The sequence below is a fragment of the Maniola jurtina genome, chromosome 27 (genome assembly GCF_905333055.1).
Source record: "Maniola jurtina chromosome 27, ilManJurt1.1, whole genome shotgun sequence".
Lineage (NCBI taxonomy): Eukaryota > Metazoa > Arthropoda > Insecta > Lepidoptera > Nymphalidae > Maniola > Maniola jurtina.
The window spans coordinates 6,146,613-6,158,627 of NC_060055.1; positions in this window are offsets into that span (position 1 = coordinate 6,146,613).

Below are 12,015 nucleotides of genomic sequence, written 5' to 3' on the forward strand. Positions count from 1 at the left end.
ATTTCTCAATCGGCTTACTTCTTTTTATTTTTTCTATATGTTTTTTTTTAATTTTCAAGTAACTTTTTTCGCTGTACTCTTTGTTGTCTTGGAGTCAAAAATAATCCGTAGAGTTAAGCAAGGGTGTCTTCCTCACCACTATTATTTATCTTGCTTATCGACGAAGTTATGCGTCGTGTCACCATTAGTCCGAGAGGGATATCATGGAGCAGTAGGCAACTTGAAGACCTTGACTATGTGGATGACCTGGTTCTCATATCATATCGACTTGAATACATTAAGGGGCATGAGACGGGTCTGCCCGCGAAATTCAAATTTAATTTGGTTTTTCCGCAATTTGTAAACTAATACGACAACGTAGGCTTATGATATTTTAATTGTGACAATAGCAGTAACATCCTCACAGGTTTATATAAAAATCTTTACTTGAAAGGATCTTTACTTCACAAATTAGTGAGAATAGTCGATACTAGAATTAATTTCTAGTCTGCCGATTACCACAAAGAAAACAGTGGAGATGAGGATAAGTTCTACTGCTTCAGAACCGTTTTATTTAGAATACAAAAAAGTTAACCGAGTGGAGGAGTTCTGTAACCTCAGTAGCATCATTTCTACTAGCGGCGGTGCCGAGGCTGATGTCGATAACTGGATTATAAAAGCTAAAGCTCTCTCTGTTTGAATCATTTGTAAATTCAGTCTTCTTATAAAGGTGTGAAACGTGGAAATAACTATATCGCTAATCCACAGAATTCAGGTTTTCCACAATAAGTGTTTCAGTGTTATTCCCCGCATTTTCTGGCCTAACACGATCAGAAATGAGGACTTGTGGTACAAATGCCAGCAACTCCCATTTGATAAGGAAATAGCTTTGAATGCGATTGCGATTGGTCGGGCATATTTTGCGAAGAGAGGAAGAAAACGCTGCTCAAGCGGCGTTTATTGAAACCTGCCTGCCTGACAGCCTGGCGGTCAAATAAGACCTGGTCAACCAACCAACTCCTAGAGGAGGCCCATTGAAGCAGACCTTAAAAGAGTGGAATTCTCGTGGAACCATGTCAAAGCAACAACCAAAGGTAGGGAGACATAGAAAACAACTGCTACAGCCCTAATATCCAAGAAGGAATGTAAGGACTCCATGATTCTTCTTTACGTTTCGCATATTTTTCTGGATCTTTCTTTAGTTCTTCGTTTTTTGTGTTTTTAGCCTGCGCTAAATTTTTTTCGCGCATTTTTGACTTTTTTTTTTTCACTATGGTAGTTTCTAAAATCGATATATGATGGTTATTTTTAATATTGAAATACCACGAGATGCAATAATTTTGAATAGTTATTTCTAAATTGCTTGGAACAATATGGGCTACTAATTCAACTGATTAGTTAAAGAATTACTGAAGATTAATATTTTGTCACGTGATTTAATGTCAAAGGATATGAAGAAAATTACACAATTTTGGTATAACAATATTTCCTGAAAAAATCATCACCTCCTTCAATTCAACATCATTACCTTCAATTTTAAAACGGAAGGTAAATTACGGTAATGATAGTAACGGTAGCGAGGTTTTGGCAGTTTTAATTTTCTAACGTCGTATTTTAAAATGCAATATATATGAACATCAAACTACATACTTATGTTGTTATTAGTGCATGAAAGAAGATAAAACTATTAAGAAAAACTAATTATTTGTCCTAAAATGATGTTGAAGGTAAAGAGTGAAAAGTCGTGCCAAACACCAGTTTTGGCACCAAAAGCGTAAATATTTTTTTTTCTACAAGTGCGCGGCCACTTTCCGCAACATGCCTAGATAGACTGATTATGGCTTAGTACGGGGCAGGGGAGAACGGAAGGCAATATGTATACTAGAAGGATATTTTGGAGGTGCCATCTCAGTTGCAGGTAATGACTTTTTTTCTGTGCCAAACATTTGTTATTTTTTTATGACGTAATTAAATGATTCGTACGTGTGAAAATGCATTTTAATTGCTTCTCAGGATGTATATATTAATATGTGAAAAACTCGAGCTCGTTTAAAACCGTCTTCTTTGAAAATCATAGCGATTTTTCCTGAGACTCCTGTTTTACCCGCAGAAGGAGGTGAGTTTTTAATATCAAAAATATTATTTCTGAAGTAACCTTTGTAGTTACAATTTTGAACTTTGGGGCACCCGTAGCTGAATATACAAGAGTTCTTTTGTAATGCAATTCTCATCTGTAACTTCATTCATTATTTTTTTATTTGACCTGAAATGCGATTTGCGCCAAATCTGAGAATCACCGAGAGGGTCATTGAAATTCCTATTCTATTTTGGGGGGGTTTCCGAATTATGTGCCCCGCGAATCTTTGAAAAGAGCAACCGCTGAGTTTCTTTCTGGTCCTTTGGATAAAAAGTCTTTCTATTTCAGCTTGGCATCTTGATAGAGCTATGTCGGTCATACTGATTTGCATTCACACAAAGTTATTTAAGTTTTTAGATTTATCTTACAAATCTAACTTCAAGTTTCGAGCTAAGTAATTTATTATTCATTGTCAATCAATTGACAGAATGTCCCACAATTTTGCATAATAATCGATAAAATTACATACACTAATTACTGTATTACAATTGTAATATAGCTGTAATCACCCTTTGTTCTACGATTGTTGTTTGGTTGACAAGTTTTTGTTTGTCTGTATGCGTTTTAACTCTATACATATATCTACAACTAGCTTATGTCCGCGAGTTCGTCCGCGTGGAACCCACTCAAACCCCTATTTTGCCCCCTTAGGGGTTGAATTTTCAAAAAACGTTTCTTAGCGGGTGTCTAGCTGGTACGTCATAATAGCTATCTATCAGTTATTTGCATGCCAAATTTCAGCCCGATTCGTCCAGTAGTTCAGTCCTTTGAATGAAAGTTTTTTGGAAAATTCACCGAAAATGTCGGAAATGATGGTATTTTTGTATGAAAATCTCAAATAGTTCTCATTGTAGGGTACGAATATGAAGATTCTTTTTCTCAAAAACCGGCCAAGTGCGAGGCAGACTCGCGCACCGAGGGTTCCGTGCTCGGGTTATTTTCCGACATTTCATTTAAACCACAAACTCGCGGTTTGCTGATTGTTTCCTTTACTTGCGCTATGAGACCTACCAAAATTTCAAATTTCATAATTTCAAAATTTCATAATTGCCAAATTTTATAATTCTATGTCAACGGGAAGTACTCTATAGGTTTTCTTGACAGACACGACAGACGGGCAGACAGAGGACAAAGTGAGTAGAGACAAGTCATATAAGGGTTTCGTTTTTCTTTTTGAGGTACAGCACCCTAAAAATGACAATAATATTTCCAGAATTCCAGAATTTTCTTTTTTGTTCGTTTTTAGCAAATAATCGTGTTTTCAATTTTTTTTTATTAATTAGATACCTAAATGGCATCCGTGTGAAGCCAGGGCGGATCGATAGTTTTTAATCCCCGATCCAAAAAGAGGGGTGTTATAAGTTTGACGTGTGTATCTGTGTCATCGTCTGTGGCATCGTAGCTCCTAAACTAATGAACCGATTTTAATTTAGTTTTTTTTGATTAAAAGGTGGATTGATCGAGAGTGTTCTTAGCTATAATCCAAGAAAATCTGTTCAGCCGTTTGAAAGTTATCAGCTCTTTTCTAGTTACTGCAACCACTTGTCGGGGGTGTTATAAATTTTTAATTTACACTTGTTAATAAAAATTAAATAATTGTAGTTGACAATGACCCAAAAACAAAGATTCACCTTACATTACTTTTACTACAATTTTAACATACTTACCGTTAAATAAACATTAAAGTTAAATTATCAATTCGTTTGACCTCTTTAATCCGTAAGTAGTGAATTTACCAATAATTCGGAATGTAGTTGCTTACTTCTGAGAAGAACCAATATGATTTGGATATATAAACTGTCATACCTTTCCATTTTTAGACTGCGTCATTTTTTATTTAGTAGGTTAAATCGCGAACAAGCAAAACTGTGTGATCCAAGATCCCACTGCCACCAGATGTTCCTTATTTTTACCCGACTGCGGCAAAACCAAAAGGAAGGGTTATGATTTTAGCAGTCTAAGTGTGTATGTATGTTTGTATGTTTGTATCCAAATTCTGTGTGTTCCGGGGACGAACATAGGCGACTTTTTATCCCGGAAAATCAAAGACTTCCTACGGGATTTTTGAAGGTTCGTCCGTTTCACCGATTTATATGGCTACAGAGACACCTTGCGTCCCGGAGATTGACATAGGCAACTTTTTATCCCGAAAAATCAAAGAGTTCCCACGGGATATAATAAAAAATCGAAATCCACGCGGACGAAGTCGCGGGAATCACCTAGTCTTTTATAAAATAATTAAGGTCTACCTTCGCGGGCTCTTAGACCATTTGGCTTTGCCTTAGTCAAATAAAAATGGCACTTCATTAAACCAGCTCAACTATAAAAAATCAATGTGCAAACAGAATCACTTTAATTACATGTTAATTATGCACAACGTGGAAAAAACCACTAAACAATTTTAATCTAATTACCATAAAAAGCGGGTCAGCTATATAGCATTGTCTTGAGATGGTAAGATAGTATCGCTCTCCCACGGTGGTTGCAGGCCCTTACAACACATTTTTATGGTCAATCTTTTGACTAGTGTAATATAAGTCGTGACCAATGAGGAGATCCGTAGGAGTATTACGGCCGTATTCACAAACGTTACTATAAGGTCTCTACAGTGCGCTCGAACGCATAGTGTCGGTTCCACCAATCAGATCATTGTAAATTGACGTTGTGATGGTACGCTGTGATCGTCTATACTAGTGGTTAAGATTAGGCATTATGAGGAGATAAAAATAAGAAATAAACTCAGCTGAATTATAGAAACACCTAGGTATTTAAGTCATGAGTTATTTACAAGTAATTAATTGGTACAGTACGTTGGGTGAACACGTAGACTTCTCGACCAGCTAACAGGTTTACACGGATTGAATTATAAAAAAAATTAATGTAATTTTTTAATTCCTCAAAATAGATATAATGAGTGGAGAGATCTGCTAATTTAGAACGTCCTGTTAGTGTGGAAAATCAGTTGATACGTGTATTTGCCTTATTTAGGCCATCGGTTTGAGACCAACCGGCATTCCTTAAGCACGGGGGAAATACCTACGCTGAAACTTCAGCCTTGATCCATGTTATGCGGGGCACAGCAATTGGACCCTCCTATTTTCGCTGCGAAGCGTTTTCAATTGCCTAGGTACGGAAACCTAGGTTCTTTTCAATGAGCTCTGGGCTCGCCCCAAAACCATGGTATTTTTGTATATTTATATATTTGTTTGATTGATTGTCAATAAATTGGCCAATTTATTAGTTCGGAGAGTCCAGCTGTATAAAGACATGACGTGTTTGCTTTGTGCCAGAATCTCGCTGTTGGTACGTCACCAATCAACCATGTACCATAAAATATCAAGCAAAGAAATTACAAAGTACAGCAAAACTAGTATTTTTATCTTATCAAAACTCGGTGATTCACAAATTCAGCTGGCGTCGGTTTTAACAGATAATGTTACCTAAAATGCTGTTTGGGAAAGATCGGTACACCATAAAAAAAAGGTACCTACCTGCCTCGCCATCTGTCCTCCGGAGGCAGCGTGTACTCCATTGTCTCGTTCAGGGTATTTTTAGTAGGTAGATGAAATTTAGCTGTTTCTCGAAAGTAAAAGGTCCCTTTGTCTTTAGCCTGAGATTCGAACTCAGCCGACTCTATTATCTTTAGTAGTGGAGAGCATTCTTGGTAAATTAGGTACTGATCGTTTTGTGATAGTAAAAATATACGGAAAAACCATCGTGAGAATTTCACATAATGGTATAAAATACCATATGATGAAGGAAAACTTGATCGAGAGTTCTCTATGAAGTCCGCGCTCAGTAGTGAGCCGGTGAAAGCTGTTCATGTTGATGAAGACGATGTTTATACCGTGGTAGCTAGTAGTTTATAGCACACCACCTTATTTTAGCTATTGAGTGATTTTTCTACCAAATCAATAATCGTAACGACAAAAGTCATTCCATCGGACTGCATTAGACTGCTAATTCAATTATAATCCCTATTTAATGCTGAATAAGAGCTAGTATTATAATTAGATGAATTGCTGAAAAAAAAACTAGGCTAAATTTTACTTAATAGTAAAGGAATTGTGATTGGTATGTAGGTCATATGAGAAAATCTTAATATTGGAGTTCAAGTTAGTTCGATACATGGTTTCTTTGTATCAATGGCTTTGTTAATATTATAATATGGTAGTCTAGCCTCCAAACAAATTGAATCTCCATTATTAAATGTCTAGGAAATGTATCTAAATATAGCAAATAAAAGATGACAGTTATACCCAAGTGCATTTATTTCTGGTAAATAAGTGTTTATTTACTCATACAGTTGAGTATTTAGAAAAAGAAAGAAGAGAAACTGAATTTATTATTTAGACTGGAAATTAAGTAACTTTATTATATTAATTAATTCCCGGCCGAACATTTGCTTCCTAAGCCATACTAATTATTGAAAGGGAAAAGCAAATATTCAAACGAAAAAACCCTTTCGGCTTTAAATAATGTTATGTACACCATTTTATCTAAAATACACACATGCCCACATAATTAATGAAGATATTGTCTATAATTCTTATTTCTATAATAAAGTAAATTTTAAGGACACACAATTATGCACAGTTATATACAATCAATCTAGATATATCCAGATCCCAGCTCCACAGTTAGTTATTTCGTCTCATTTAAACACTTTGGTTTAAGTAGTTTAATCTTATGTTCAAACGTGAAGTTGACTCATTGTGCGGTCTAGAGTATAGACACCTTTTCTATAGCCTCGTATTCATAATTTGAGGATTATGTAAATCATTATAACACCAAACAAAATATGCAGGACCACCTCTGTTGATGCCCGGTTGTGGATCTCCGATTTACGTCATATAAAATACAAAGTGTGTAATACATTATCTGGATTCATTTCTAATTAAATCAATCAATTAATTTAATTAACTAGGGTTGTGGAGCTGATTTCAAAATAATCTAGTTAAAATTAAATGTAAATTAGTACATCACCATATATCAGCTTCTGCTGGCCCGGATACACACTGATTAATTAAGATTTTACACTATCAAATTTTACTAGTTACTAATTTTAACAATACTAAAATTATTATTTAAACTTTACAATTTTTCTTTTCTCAAAAAAAACTTTAATTTAGAATATCGAAATGGATGTCGAGACAATCTCGAATAGAGTGATGAGTCTCGAGGCTGAGGACCGAATGAATTCCTCGACCACCGTCCTTCCTCCTAATCGTCATCCTTCCCCACCTTCCTCTTCCTGTAACAGAAAACACCCAGCAAAAGCATTCTGATATCTCATTGGCTCGCCTCCCGCGCATCTGAACTTTTATTGATAAAAGAAGAATTGACGGCCATTTGACACACCTCGATTTCCCTGAATGGTCCGATTTTTGGCTCCACACTCGTTATTTTGTTCCCATGCCTTTTTTTTATTTCACGCATCTGTTAGCAGTAAATAGCATTTATTTATTATACTTCTAAGATTTCTAAGTTAAAATTGACGGTTTTCTCAAATTTATGACCGACCCTAACGCAATTTAGCTTTAGAGCAATTTCCTTTTAAATACTTAGGAACTTAAACTAATTTATTTGTTTGTTTATGGATGGACTCAAAGAAAAGTTTTAAGACGTATTTCTCAGTGTTTAATTTATTTCATTTTTAATTTTTTTGTTCTACCATTCTTTGAACCTTCAGAGTGATTTATCTTTGTTTTACATGCCGTTTCCTTTCTAAGAGCAAAATTTAAAGAGATGACAAAAAAAAATTTATAGTGAATAGGTATGACTATCTCACACTCCCCCAAAATAGATTTTTAATACACGTAGTAATCCCCCTTTTGTCCCTGCAGCTGTGCTAGTTGTTTCAAAATCTATTTTTCCCCTTATCTGTATTAGAACGTTAGTATTAAACCTCCTACGCCTATCTATTATACCCTCGGGCATGACCATAACTACTTAACTCAGGTATCACTTTGTTTAGTGTACCCCAAACTACCTGTTTTCTGTTCCTTCCAGTACTCTGGTTTTACCTATCTTTCTAGTTATCTACATAGTACCTAAACAAATGAATGGCATTGTAGTTACCCTTAACTTTACTAGTATGAACGTCTATTAATGTATATACATTATTATATGGAACTGCTATTATGTACGGTCCTTCATATAAGCGCATGAATTTTTTTGTCAACTTTTTATCCGCATCTGACTTTGTAAAAGCCTTAAGTTTCACTAAATCTCCGATTTCGAATTGTATTAACTTATGATTTTTGTTATAATGTAATTGCCTACTTTCGGCCGCCTTATCTATGTTTTGTCGTGCCTGCTGTCGAATCTGTTCTAACGGTTCACCCTGTAAGTCTGCCCTCACCGATGAGTCAGTGTTGAAATCAGTCGATAGCAGAGTACGTTTTCCATATATAATCTCGTTTGGCGAATATCCCGTTGTAGTATGTATTACCTGATTGTAACAATCTTCTATATCCGATAATAGATCTACCCATGAACGATGTGATTTGTCGCAATACGTCCTGAATAATCTACCTAACTCTTTATTAACCCTCTCTGTCGAATTTGGCCGTGGATTTCTAACAGATGTGTGCGTTAATTCGATACCTAGTTGGCGAATACCTAACTCGAAAACTTTTGAAGTAAAGTTCGCGCCTCTGTCTGAACATAATGTCTTAATTGTGACCTGCTTATGAAACTTTTTTACACAAGTTAAAGTAGCCTTCCCACTAGCCTGGCGTAGTGGGTATAGTCTGATTAACTTACTATAAGCATCTTGCATTACGAATATGTATTTAAAACCAAATCGTCCTGCCGGTAAAGGTCCAAAAATATCGCAAAAAACTCTCTCCCCTATTTCCTTCGCTATTACAGTTTTTATCGGCCCCGTGTGCGTTTCCAAAGCATGCTTTGACTTTTGACATGCCTCGCAAGCTCTTACAACACGACCTATTATACGAGACATATTTGGGAAATAATATTGACGTTTCATCAGAGCATAAACCTTGTATCGCCCGAAATGACCTACTTCTTCATGTATGCTAACTATCAAATCCCTTAGTATGTTCTCGGGAACATATAACCTTAAGATATCCCCTTTTATGTCTCTTCTATAAAGAATCCCTTCTTTAAGCACGTAGTACTTTGATTCAGAAGTGTCTGCTGTTTGCACGCGTCTAATTATCTCACTAACAGTCTTGTCGCGACTTTGATAACTACCTATCTCTCTCCATCGCTCCCGCACTAATCGTCCTAATGATGTTTTAAATAGATTCATTTCAGGCCCCGTGGCCTTGTTAGTTAATACATCAGTGGTCCCCTTTAAGTGTCGAGACAATACGTCTGCTACAATGTTTAGTTTACCTTTCACATGTTCGACTGTGTAATTAAATCGCCCTATATAATGTACCCAACGTATCATCCTAGCGCTCAATAGTTTGCACGTCTGCAAGAAAATCAGACTTTTATGATCAGTCCTAATGACTAAATTCGCTCCTCTCAAATATGTTTCAAACTTTGACAAACTGAAAATGATGGCCCATAGTTCTTGTTCAGTAACTGTCCATTTGCGTTCTGTCTCTGTCAATGCTTTACTACAGAACCCTAATATTTGTTCTTCACCAGCTTCATTCAATTGATAGACATAACCCGAAACCCCCAAATTACTGCTATCGGTTTGTAAATAATAAGTTCCCTTAGGATCTGGGTGTACAAGAAGTATCGTGTCTATAAACAATTTCTTGACCCTTTCAAAACAATCGTTAATTTCCTCTGTCCATGACCATTTCGTATTTTGTTTTAATAGGTCACACAGTGGTTTAACCTCTTCGCTATATTTTGAGATAAATCTTCTGAAATAATTTATTAATCCCAGAAATCCTCGTAACTGTTTTATAGTCCGAGGTATAGGGAAGTCTAATATGGCTTTAACCCGTTCAGGATCCATACGTACCCCGTTAGTATTTACTATGTGTCCTACCAACTTTACCTCTACACATAAGAACCGACACTTCTCTAACCTTCCAGTTAAACCTGCGGTTTCTAATTTATCTAACACTTGATCTAAATGTTCTAAGTGTAACTTTATGTCCCCCGTAGTGAATATGACTATGTCGTCTAAATAGTTTACGCAAAACTCTCGTACTCCTACTAGGATATAATCCATTGCTCTCGAGAACCCTGCTACAGAAGTCTTTAAACCTTGAGGTAGAACATTATAAGTATACGTCTTCCCCATGAACGAGAACCCAGTATACTTCCTAGAATCTTTATGCAAAGGTATTTGAAAATAGGCATTATTCAAATCAATTAAACTGATATAATTTACACCATGAAAGGATTGTAAAATCTCAGATGTGAGGGGAGGCGCGCCTGCGTCACCTACCATTTTCTTATTCAACTCTCGTGCGTCCAATAAGAGTCTTATTGATCCATCTCGCTTCTTAGTGAAAGTGAGAGGACTACAGTAAGGAGTCGCTTCCTGTCTGATCACGCCTAGTTTTTCTAACTCTTCTAATTCGGTCTTTACCTGTTCCCTATACGCCAAAGGTACCGGATAACTGTGTTTTACAAAAGGTGTTTCGTCTAATAGCTCAATTACGTGTTCGTACTTGTTTGTCAAACCTAAACCTTCCGTAAATACCTTACAGTGTTTGTTTAACACAGGTAGTAATAATTCCTTTTGTTCATTACTTAAGTTCGCGTCATCTAATTTTAATCCCTTAAATTTCTCATTATCTAAATTCATGTCTAATACACTTTGTTCCACTGGCCTAGAGTTTTGATTTAATATTAAATTGATCGTGGCTGCGTTCGTCTCTCCCCCTAACCTTTCGATTTTGCAGTCCGAATTCAGCCTAACACAAGACCTAACGCCCATATGTTCAATAGTCAAAGTGTGTTCACCATTACAGTTCACTATTCCTTTTACCCGCTCTAACCAATCGTATCCTAGTATCAATGACCTAGGAAGACGTCGCATAACTAGTACAGGTGCTTCAACTAAAGTACTACCTAACTGAAACTCTATTAGCACTAACCGATTTGTGCTTTCACTTCGCGATCCAAACGCGCCTTGTATTTGAATTGCTGGAATAGCGATCTCTGGCAATGTCCCATGTTCTCTTAGAATAGAGTCGTACAATTCCCTAGTTATTCCACTAATCTGACTTCCCGTATCTATGAGTGCACTCATACTTCTTCCATACAGTCTAACACATACTTCAGGTAACCTAGGTAAAGAATAATCAACACTTACATCGGTTTGTTCATCTAATTCATGATACATTGTGTACACATTCAAACCTCTCCTCATACAAGTTTCACAAGTCACGCCTAACTCATTACACTCTGTTACATTTTCAAACTGGTTTTCCAATAAGATTCCTATACTCCTAATTTCAAATTGACTACTATACTCGTTATAATCAACGCCGCCTCTTAATAACCGTTTAAGTCCCTTATCTCCGATCCCCAAACTCTGTCCTGGCTTCCATCCACTATTAATTAAGATTCTATAGACTACACCTGTCCTTTCGTGATCTGAGGTCTTTCTGACGCCCGTGCCACACAAGACTAACTGACTTGACCTCGTTTGTGTTGGGCATTCTAGTTTTTTGATGAACCCTCCCCCACATTCTTAGACACAGTAAGATTCTCGCCCTCTTTCACGAACGTGATAGCCGGCCTAATTTGTTTAGATTCGGATACCGTAGGCCTGTTAAAGTTAACCCTAGAACCTAATCGACCACGATAGCCGCGTCCCCTCGTCGAATTTCCCCTAGCTCTCCAACTTCTTGTTGACATTGTTGCTACAATAGGTCGTCTCGATGGTGACTCATTGTATCGCCTACCTCTGTAATTATTACTAACACTACCTCTCGTAAATTGCCTAGGTT